Source organism: Strongylocentrotus purpuratus, unplaced genomic scaffold (genome assembly GCF_000002235.5).
Source record: "Strongylocentrotus purpuratus isolate Spur 01 unplaced genomic scaffold, Spur_5.0 spur5_scaffold_20, whole genome shotgun sequence".
NCBI classification, from domain to species: Eukaryota; Metazoa; Echinodermata; class Echinoidea; order Camarodonta; family Strongylocentrotidae; genus Strongylocentrotus; species Strongylocentrotus purpuratus.
Window position 1 is genome coordinate 41,460,390 of NW_022145606.1, and position 12,036 is coordinate 41,472,425.

Consider the following 12,036-nt stretch of genomic DNA (forward strand, 5'->3'; position numbering starts at 1 on the left):
TTGTCTTCTAAAATCGTAATACAGTCCTTAAAACTTCCAATATTATCTTCAACGACTACTTTCCAATCTACTTTACTCTTTAAAATGTATACCTCTTTTTTTCTTTCCCAAGATTTACAATATTACTGCTTTCAACTGTAATTATGGTCTTATCAAGTTCCAGGAATTAGAATTAAATTCCTGTTCCTCTATTATTCTTCTTTTATTATTTCAGTTTACTTTTAATTCCTTCTAGAAACTGCTAATAATTTCTTTGTAATTGACAATAATTATGTCTTCTAAAATGGCAATACAGTCAATATTTATCTTGAACGACTACTTTTCCAATCTACTTTACTCTTTAAAATGTATACCTCTTTTTTTCTTTCCCAAGATTTACAATATTACTGCTTTCAACTGTAAGTATGGTCTTATCAAGTTCCAGGAATTAGAGTTAGATTCCTTTCCCTCTACTGTTCTTCTTTTTATTTCAGTTTACTTTTAATTCCTTCTAGAAACTGCCAATAATTTCTTTATAATTGACAATAATTATGTCTTCTAAAAATGGCAATACAATCTTTAGAAATATTCTGTTCCAGTTTTGATTCGATTCAAGATTTCCAGATTCAAGTTTCATTCAGTATGTTTCAGATTCAAGGTTCAAGATAGTTCAAGTTCAAGTGCTAGTTCAAGTGTAAGTTCAAGAGCAAGTTCAAGTGCAAGTTCTTTGGAGAGTTCAAGATAGTTCAAAATAGTTCAAGATAGTTCAAAATAGTTCAAGATAGTTCAAGATAGTTCAAGTGCAAGTTCAAGTTCAAGTGCTAGTTCAAGTGCAAGTGCTAGTTCAAGTGTAAGTTCAAGTGCAAGTGTAAGTTCAAGTGCAAGTGTAAGTTCAAGTGCAAGTTTAAGTGCAAGTTCTTTGGAGAGTTCTTTGGAGAGTTCTTTGGAGAGTTCTTTGGACAGTTCTTTGGAGAGTTCTTTGGAGAGTTCTTTGGAGAGTTCTTTGGAGAGTTCTTTGGAGAGTTCTTTGGAGAGTTCTTTGGAGAGTTCTTTGGAGAGTTCTTTGGAGTGTACCACCCTCGGTCCTGCAAAAGACAGAAAGGAATAGAAAAAAAAATTAATTAAATTCAATAGACACGTCTGGGCAATTCTTGAGAAATCATCAAGGAGCTCGTAGGATAGAACCTTGTGGTACACCATTTGTTATAGACAAAAAAATTGAGGAATTATTATTATAAACTACATATTGAGATCTATTAGAAAGATTACTTTCAAACCAAAATGACAGACAAATTTTAGTGTTGTTGTTGTAGTTTCCGAGTGGTGAGTCAACACACTGATTACTGAGCTGGGAGACATTGCCAGGCATAGCGCCATAAATCGAAACTAAAAAAAAAAAAAAAAAAAAAAATTACTCTTTCGCCGCATAGGCCGCACCCCGACTTTTTGATATTTTCTCTTCCAATAATACTGCGGCTTTTACGCCGGCAAATACGGTAGTCACATTACCCAAAATTAGCCTGCTCGGCGGCCGAGCGGCGAGTTTTTAGCCAATTTTGCCCGGTCACCGCTCGTTTTTAAGGCATCGCTCGGTCGCTGCTGAAGTTTTAGCGCGGAGTTAAAATTCGGGCGGCGCCTGCTCACTTTCACTCGCCGCCCAGACTACGCTCGGCGACCGGGTGGTCGCCGCCCGGACGCCGGCCTAATCGAGCGTGCACCGTCGAGCGATTTAGGTCAACAATCGAAGCCCCTAGGTCAAAGGCTGTCGAGCAGTCGCCGCCCGGTCGCCGCTGGAAGATTAGTCGGTCACTGGGCGGCGAGTCCAAAATAGGTCGGCAGCCTTTGACCTAGCGCCTTCGATTTTTGACCTAAATTGCTCGGCGGCGAACGCTCGATTAGTTCGGTGCCCGGGCGGCGAACGGCCAGGCACCGAGCGTATTTTGGAGCTCCGCCGATCACTGGCCGGCCGCCGGGCAATTTCTTTAAAATCAGCCGGGGGCTGGTGGGAGACCGCCCGGCAATCGGAGGGTCACCGGTCGGTCACTGCCAGGACACCGCGCGAAAAAGCTCCGCGATTTCGCCCAGTTTTTACCTAAAATCGCTCGGCGACCGGTCGCCGCCCGGACGCCGGCCTAATCGAGCGTGCACCGTCGAGCAATTAAGGTCAAAAATCGAAGCCCCTAGGTCAAAGGCTGTCGAGCAGTCGCCGCCCGGTCGCCGCTGGAAGATGAGTCGGTCACTGGGCGGCGAGTCCAAAATAGGTCGGCAGCCTTTGACCTAGCGCCTTCGATTTTTGACCTAAATTGCTCGGCGGCGAACGCTCGATTAGTTCGGTGCCCGGGCGGCGAACGGCCAGGCACCCAGCGTATTTTGGAGCTCCGCCGATCACTGGCCGGCCGCCGGGCAATTTCTTTAAAATCAGCCGGTGGCTGGTGGGAGACCGCCCGGCAATCGGAGGGTCACCGGTCGGTCACTGCCGGGACATCGCGCGAAAAAGCTCCGCGATTTCGCCCAGTTTTTAACTAAAATCGCTCGGCGACCGGTCGCCGCCCGGACGCCGGCCTAATCGAGCGTTCACCGTCGAGCGATTTAGGTCAAAAATCGAAGCCCCTAGGTCAAAGGCTGTCGAGCAGTCGCCGCCCGGTCGCCGCTGGGAGATCAGTCGGTCACCTGGCGGCGAGTCCAAAATAGGTCGGCAGCCTTTGACCCTAGCGCCTTCGATTTTTGACCTAAATTGCTCGGCGGCGAACGCTCGATTATTTCGGTGCCCGGGCGGCGAACGGCCAGGCACCGAGCGTATTTTGGAGCCCCGCCGATCACTGGCCGGCCGCCAGGCAATTTCTTTAAAATCAGCCGGTGGCTGGTGGGAGACCGCCCGGCAATCGGAGGGTCATCGGTCGGTCACTGCCGGGACACCGCGCGAAAAAGCTCCGCGAATTCGCCCAGTTTTTACCTAAAATCGACCGGCCACCGACGGGAAATCGACAGGTCACCGCCCAGGCATCGCTGGGGCTCTACAGCCTGCTCGACTTCTCCAACAATCTATCATTTGCACTAGGTGTTTAAAAACAAACAAACTTGTTCTTCTTTATCAACTCCTTACATAATTCAAGGATTCTCTTCAAATTTTGGCAACACCCAATGGAAGAGTATTGAGAATTGTCCACAAAATTATGTTACATACCTACGGAAGTGTCATAGAAAATTTCATTAAGCCATAGCTTTCCTATTCCGCGTTCAATTATGTTCCCAATTATGGAGATCTGTTTCATTCCATTGTAGCTTTATTTTAAAAACTACTTGACTTTAGCCTTCTTAAGCAGATCAACTTACTCTCTGCAACTCTCAGCAATCTTGAAAACAGTCAATAACCTGAAAGAAAAAAAGAAAAGAAAAAAAACAATTGCATTTCATAAAATACCAATATGATTATATTACAAAAATAAATACAAATAGTGAGCCCTCATTCAATGCTTAAAGATACTATGTCCCTTTTGCAGCCACAATCAAATTCTGTAGAACTTTATAGGAATTATGAATATGTCATGTATGTCCTATCTGTGAAGTTTAAACGTTAGCAGTGTCCTAATATTCAAATTATGCAAAGAAACCCGTTTACTTGCTACATTAGCTTCACTGTCAGACACTATTGAGTGACTCACTAGCTTTTTTCTTCTTTGAAAATAACATACATGTACATAAAATGAGCTGTAAAGGGTATATGAGCATTTGTCAACATCAATATCCCACTTCTGCTTGTAATGGCCAAAATTAAACTGATTGAATCTTTGCGCAGCATAAAATGTACGACCATTCGGTACAATGGTCTGAAAATCAGACCATTACTTACTGGCTCTATAGCTCTTAAGTCGATTTGACAACTAATAGTCGTTATTTTCCAACTTAAAGACATTTTCAAGCCCCCCTTTTTTTAGGGAAGTTCTAAATTAGTATTATCTTTCAAATGCTGTTGAAATTTAACCTTTTCATTTTGTTGGCCTGCAAATGGGACATAGTACCTTTGAAGGCAAAGACCAGTTTTGGTCATGCGATTGCATTGTGAAAAAAACGTTGTGGAATCGATCAGAAAAGGTTGCTCAGCTAGCATATAAGTATTGGTGTGATCTGGATCATCAAAATGATGAGATTTGACCCAGTCTTGGTAAAGTTACAAGCACTGTACACAGAAAGATGTATGTGGGACTACGCGACACACACAGAATAATAATTATTTAACTTTTGATTAACACAATAAGACTAACTAGATGGAACTTAGACTGCGTGCAGTCGAAAATGATGCCTCCGCTATAGAGCGATTTTACAAACCAAATCGGAAGCAATTTTTAATATTCAAGTTTGATTGTAATCCATTATCAAGTTTGATTGTAATCCATTATCAGGTTCTCAGAATATTTTGATTACAAGCTATTTCAGTTTGAGAGTAATGCCTCTGGCTACTTTGTAGTGGAGGCATGAAAATCGAGAATGATCTTATCTGTTTGGATTGAAATCAATCATATTGTGATGATAATTTTCATCCATCAAAGTCCTTAGTAACTACCGTTCCAAAGATGGTGAAAATAAACAAGACATACCTCCTCGTCCCCTTCCTCCGCCGAATTCTCCCCTTCCGCGTCCACCGCCGCCTCGTCCACCGAAACAGCGTCCTCCTCCTCATCCACCAAATCCACCTGTAACAAACATTGTATGTCTAGTTAGAATCCACTGTATCGTATTTGTATAATAATTAAAATTATATTATTAAAGGTATAGACCAGTTCTGGTCATGCAATTCAATTGCATTGTGAAAAGAAACGTTGTGGAATCGATCAGAAAAGTTGATCATCTATAAGTATTGGTGTGTACTGCAAGGTTCTGGAATCATCAAAATGATACAAAATTTTGCCCAGTTTTGGTAAATTAAAAGCACTGTACACAGAAAGATGTATATGGGACTATGTGATATCTATCCAGGCCGAATCTATATTTTAACTAGATGGAATTCGACTGCGTGCAGTCGAAAATGATGCCTCCGTCATAAAGCAATTTTACAAACCAAGACAGAAGAAATTTTTCGAATTCAAATTCAATTGTAATCCATTAACAGGTTCTCAGAATATCGTGATTACAAGCAATTTCTCATATACTGATCTTTGACCTCATGACCCTAAAATCTACTCAGTTCATGTCCTGAGTTAAATAGATCTGTCAGTTCTAATATTTTGCATACATAATGAGCCCATGACCTTTGACCTTATGAACCAAGAATTTACTCAGTTCATTGGCTCTGCAAGTAACATACATGACCTAATTTTGTCAGGAATCCATCGGTTGGTTCTTGAGATAACGCGATCACAAGCTGTTTTTGCATACATAATGTGCGCTGTGGCCTTTGACCTTTGACCCCAAAATTTAATCAATTCATCGACTCTGCAAGTAACATACATGACCTAAGTTTGGCAGCAATCCATCAATCGGTTCTTCAGATAACGCGATCACGAGCTGTTTTTGCATACATAATGAGCCCTGTGACCTTTGACCTCGTAATCCCAAAATCTAATCAGTTCATCGGCTCTGCAAGATACATACATGACCAAAGTTTGGCACAAATCCATCAATCGGTTCTTCAGATAACGCGATCACGAAAACGGGACGTACGTACGTACATACAGACGGACGGACAACCCGAAAACATAATGCCTCCGGCTACTTCGTAACGGAGGCATAACAATCAGGGTTTCATTCTCCTTTAAATGAAGTTGGGTGGGGTGGGGCAAGAGGTGGGACACATCACACACAGCACAAACCCATATCCATCGTAATTAATCATAAATTCATCAGATCATTAACAATTGTTATGCTTGGGGACTTCTCGCTCAGCCAAATTGAACAGCCAAATCTTGCACAATCTAATTTTCATACCCTGTACAAAAGTGGCCAGTGCTCATCCAAGTATGAATTATTATCACATGTGTTGGCATCATATGATAGACAAGAGCTTCACCCATCCATACATATGACAATTTCCCGAGAATGTTTCACATTTTTTATTTATTTGGCAGAATATTTAAAAGTTTCAACTTTGATTTTTTTAGACACTCGGTATACCTACACTCCAAAAACTTTCTTCCGTCAAAGTCCAAAGCCCCTGTCAAAGTCCAAAGCACCTGTCATCAAAACAAAAAATAAAAAGTACAAGTAAAACATGACAAAAATATAAAAAACAAACAATTAAATAAACCAAGTTAGATTGCATCACAAATTCAACTTTGGTAACAACTAATTTGCATACTTTGATGTCACTCAAACATTTCATAATACAGTCCAACCTCATTATAACAATTCAGTATGTCATGGCCCCATTGCATAAAACTATCGTATCTTTACAATTAATGATATCTCTACAAACTATGGTAAATACCATTGATTTCTTGATTTTTATTAGCTAAGCAGTGTTTGCAGAGATACCATTAATTGTAAAGATACAATAGTTTTATACCACAGGGCCCTGGACTTGACAAAACACTACCTACCGTATGTACTTTTGATGCTAAATTAACATGCTACAATTGATTTTTCCCCAAAGGTCACCTACATTAATTATCCATCCTGATAGGTTTCTTTCAGATAGCATGAGGGCAGTACAAATATGTATCAAGATTCCATTCATTCTTTTGGAAGCCACCTAGCCATCATCAAAATTGTATTAAAAAAAAGAAGAAAAAAAAGAAAAGAAAGGAGGCCCCCCCCCCCCAAAATGAAGCGGGCGGGGACGCTAAACATGTAAAAAAAAATTAATGGCCTAACTCAAATCTTTTGGGACCCATAAAATAGCTTTAACTTAGACAAATTTTGATTTAGGACGATCATAAAATAATAGGACAAAACAGGTTGGGCTACGTGTAGACTTTCAACCATAGCAATTTTTGACTTATCCAAGTTCGACTAAGGCAAGGTCAGCTGTACTATATGTATTGCATTGGACTAAAATCAAAATACATCTATCATTTGCACTAGGTGTTTAAAAACAAACAAACTTGTTCTTCTTTATCAACTCCTTACATAATTCATGGATTCTCTTCAAATTTTGGCAACACCCAATGAAAGAGTATTGAGAATTGTCCACAAAATGATGTTACATACTTACGAAAGTGTCAAAAATGTTATATAGAAAATTTCATTAAGCCATAGCTTTCCTATTCCGCGTTCAATTATGTTCCCAATTATGCAGATCTGTTTCATTCCATCGTAGCTTTAATTTAAAAACTACTTGACTTCAGCCTTCTTAAGCAGATCAACTTACTCTCTATTAACAACTAATATCAACTTACCGGTACTAACCAAGTCTCTAAAGAACAGTCAAAACTGAAATACAAATAGAAAAAAAAAAAAAAACAATTACATTGCATAAAATTCCAGAAATGAACATATCACAAAAATAAATACAAATGGAAATAATGAGGCCTCATTCATAATGCTGAATTACATAAATACAACGGCCCGTATTCTGAAGTTGTGTCTAACTTAGTCATGTCTTAAGTTAAACGACTGTTTAGTTAGACACGACTTTAACGCGAGGTCGTGTCTAAGTCCTGTTTAACTAAATTTTGTATTCTGAAGTAGTGTCTAAGTCTTGTCTAACTAAACAACTGTTTAAGTCCTGTCTAAGTCGTGTTTAACTAAACTGTTTAAGTTCTGCGCAAGTCGTGTTTAACTTTTAGTCATGACTTCTGCGCATGGCCAATAGGCGTTAATTCTGACGATAGACCCAATGCGCATGCATGCGCGCACCGGATAAATAAATTAACGCGCACAGCTAGCTGTGTGCGTGCTGGTACCATGGTGATGTGATCGTGACGTAATGACTAGACTGCATGTACTGTGTACGTAGTACATATGTACTGTACGTACTCAGACCTGCCAACCTCAAGAGTTCAAAAACTGTATTCTTTAATCCCAAAAGTTGTATTTTACTGACAAAAGTTATATTCTTAAAAATAAACACGGACTGTGACATGATGGATCAATGCCTCTTACAGTTCCTACAAACAGGAAGAAAATTTGTTATGGATCATTGGCTGAATATGCATGATTTTGTCACGACTGGTGTGTTCAATGAACCAATGAACATCCCCAAATGGCCGATGTGAGATGCTTGTAGGATACTTTAGAGGTCAGAATGGGCATTTTGCCATTAGTAATGGCACACACACAGAATTTTAAAAAAATATATTAAAAAAAAAAAAAAATTAGGGCGCAATTTCCCCCCCCCCCTTTATTTTACTTTTGCCTTGGATTTAGGCCTGTTTTGACTTTTGGATTTTATAATGAAGCCAGGAATTTCAGCTGTCTGATGTGGACTCGTCTCTAGACCCACTGTATGGATTTTATTTTTAATCAAGGCAATGAATCCCATTGACTTTTTGGTAAGCCTGCAAGGTCTTAGTAGGGAGGCCAATGCCCGGGCGTAAGGCTTCTACGCCTACGATTTGTGCGCTCGTCGTCCAAGTCAGAAAATTACCAGAAGAAAAAAAAGGGGGAAAAAAAAGAAAAAAAATATCTATGGAATAAAATGTATAACAAATACACAATTACACACTCCACAACATACCTATAATCTCGGATCTGTAACGGTCTTTCACCATTTATTGACGATCTTCCAGATTTTGACATATTTTAATCCATTAATTGGGCTAGCAGACGAAAATAACGGACGCACAAGAGAAACTAGAAGGGTCCTAGAGGGCGATGAGGTTAGCTCACTAAAATCCTTCTCAATGACTGAAGGTAAAGCCTAAAAATATGGAATCAATTTAATATCAAAGAACTTTTGATAGAGATTAACATATCAGATGTGCACAAATGTCACTTTTAACAACTAGAAAATATAAAGAAAAAAGATTATATCTTTTTAATTGCAGATTTTTACAAACTGCACATTCGAAGGTAGATAGAGTACGATGTTTTTGTCAATCTTGCGTCGGTTTGAGCCCCATAGCTAGAGCCATCTCAAATTGAGAAGAAAAACTGTGAACAGAGACCTCATTGTTCCAGCCCCAAATAGAAGTCTTGCGACATCATTATATGAATATGTATGAGCTCCGGTCTCATCGCGCGCAAAACAAATTTGACGTAGTCTCACACATAGTACCTTATTCTCAGCACTAGACACCAGTGTCGTGCAGTAATGTATGAGAAGTGTAACAAAAGACATTTCAGTAAAAAAAAAAAAGTCTATGTGAGCAGTCTATACTCCAATTGAGAAGTGTAATGAATGCCATGATTTGAACGTGTGTGTTTTAGTGTATGATATCATCATATGGTTAGTGAGAGAGAGAGAGAGGGAGAGAAATATCTCCGTAAGTAGTACACGTCTATCAATGCGTGCAGTCATGTTTGATTCCGTATTGTGATCGCTACAAGTGCAAGTTGGATTTATCGATCGATGATAATGCAGTGTCAGATCTTTACTCATGAGGAAATAGTAATTGGAATACATCGCAAAACTAAGGTAGACCTCTAGGCCTAGATCTATTTATTTATTTCAATTACTTTCTTAATTTACAATGAGTGGCTTTCGAGCTTTCTCTCTATCATGTTTTGACCCTCCATGCCATGGCTAGCATGGCTCGATTGCGGTTTGCATGCAATTACCGTACCTGAATGAATGTACTTTCGCGCGAAGTTTTGAACTTGTTGTCCGGGCAATGACCATGATGACACGCCCATTCCCTCGGGCCTGTCTAATTCTCAACGTAATTGAAATTGATTGTTTCAAGGCTCGTCTTACGGACGGCCAGGCGCGCGCGTAGAAGGAAATGTATAATTATGAGCTGGATATCTCCTATTTTATGGACATTCTGGAGTCGGCAGATGGGTGAGTTGTCTTAGTGAAAGTAAATGCTTTCTTTTAATCTTAGTTTTATTATAAACAAAGTAGTAATTAAAAAGTTAGATTTGGGCATTGGCCTCCCGGCGCTAGAGTAGTTCCGTATCCATTTTTTTAGCAGTTTAATAATCCATTCTTAGGCTTAGCAAAGGAATTTTAGCCCAATTTGTTACTAATTTGAATCATAATCATGATATAGAGGTCTAGGGCCTATTGCATTTTCCACCTGAATTTGGATCACATCCGACATCGGGAAACCTCCGTTTAGGGCTTTGATGTCGACGTCGTTGCTCAGTACCATCTCTACGCTATAGCTCTGCACCTCAAACTGAAGCTATCAGTCCAAAATTATGCACATTTCTCGCATGCACGATACCATAAACCATACGAGAAGTTTGCATAATTTTGGACTGATAGCTTCAGTTTGAGTTGCAAAGCTATAGAGACGGTACTGAGCGACAACATCAACATCGAAGCCTTAAAGTTTAAACGGAGGTTTCCTGATGTCGGATGTGATCCAAACTAGTCTATGTCTAGGTCTAGATCAAACTTTTAGACCTATGGCTATGAATTAAAATTAGTAAAAAATTGGGCTAAATTTCCTTTGCTAAGAATGGATATGAAACTGCTAAAAAAAATGGACACGGAACTACACTAGCGCCGGCCGCGAATTTTTTTTCCGTACTCGAGAGGGCAAATACCCCATGTGCGCATGCGCGTGGACTTGTGATTTCTCTGCTACTTCCCATACGAAATGTACATGTATTCGCATCTACTGTGCACGATTCGCGTTCTACGAGTAAACGATGGCATAGTAGTCTTCAAACACAGACTCTGATTTGCCAGTTTGACAAAACAATTACGCATATATCGTGCGTAGCAATAGTACTAGTATTCAAGTCTGAGTAGTTGTATGATTCAGACATTTTAGTGCTTACAGAAATGCATCCCAAATTGAATAGCATGGTATAGTAGTCTGCAAGCACAGACGCTAATCGGACAGTTTGACAACATAGTGTCTTGAGTAGTGCTTTATATTCAAATATGTGTAGTTTTATGATTCAGACCCTACTGGTGCGTGTATTGGAAAGGCATCTCAACTTGCAGAGTGGCATAGTAGTCTGCAAGCACAGACGCTAATCTGACAGTTTGACAAAATAGTGTTATTCAAGTCTGAGTAGTTTGCACGCACCAGTAGGGTCTGAATCATACATCTACGCAGACTTGAATAAAGTACTTCTCAGCACACTACTAGTATGTTGTCAAACTGTCAGATTAGCGTCTGTGCTTGCAGACTACTATACCATTCTATACAAGTTGGCGACTTGAATAAAGTACTTCTCAGCACACTACTAGTATGTTGTCAAACTGTCAGATTAGCGTCTGTGCTTGCAGACTACTATACCATTCTATACAAGTTGCAATGTATTTCCATATGCACTACTGGGTCTGAATCATACAACTACACAGACTTGAATAAGCACATCGCGACACATACGCATATTGATTTGTCAAACTGGCAAATCAGAGTCTGTGTTTGAAGACTACTATGCCATCGTTTACTCGTAAACGCGAATCGTGCACAGTACATGCGAATACATGTACATTTCGTATGGGAAGTAGCAGAGAAATCATAAGTCCACGCGCATGCGCACATGGGATTTTTGCTCTCTCGAGTACGGAAAAAAATTCGCGCGCCGGCCTCCCTATCTATACACAACGCCGCAGCAACAATTATAAACCTCTGACTGCTCTGTACGGTAAGCGGTACAGGGGTGTGTTTTGACTAACGTGTGGCTGCAAACATGACTTTCCATGCAGCATAATGAGAAGGAAATCTCGAATAATCAACTTACCTAAACGACGTGTACAACTAAGGTCAAGATTCGGCTTCACAAGGCAAGATTTTGTCCAAGAGACAAACCACAAAGTGACGATGCTCTCGCGACGACAAATGTTGTTGTTGTGTTTTGGTTTAATGGCGATTAGTCAGTAATTTGACTATTGTCACCAAAATACTTTACGGCACGCGTTATATCTCTCATTTTTGTATTTTTTAAAAATATATTTATTTCGTTTTATATTTATCTATCTTTTAAGATAGTATCGAAAAATAATATTGTAAGCAAAACATTCATGTGCTTTGTTAGTGTTTTTTAACAGTACGT

The 12,036-nt window shown here is 39.9% G+C and overlaps 1 long non-coding RNA gene across 1 annotated transcript; it reads right to left on the reverse strand.

Annotated features, from left to right (window-relative positions):
- Positions 1-991: 991 nt before the first annotated feature.
- LOC115927453 lies at positions 992-11,872 on the reverse strand. The gene is made up of 6 exons (XR_004065650.1): positions 11,725-11,872; positions 7,311-7,344; positions 6,092-6,146; positions 4,575-4,670; positions 3,313-3,351; positions 992-1,064 (listed from the first exon to the last, which is right to left on the reverse strand). It is a non-coding gene; the product is annotated as an uncharacterized LOC115927453 (long non-coding RNA).
- Between the last annotated feature and the right edge of the window lie 164 nt (positions 11,873-12,036).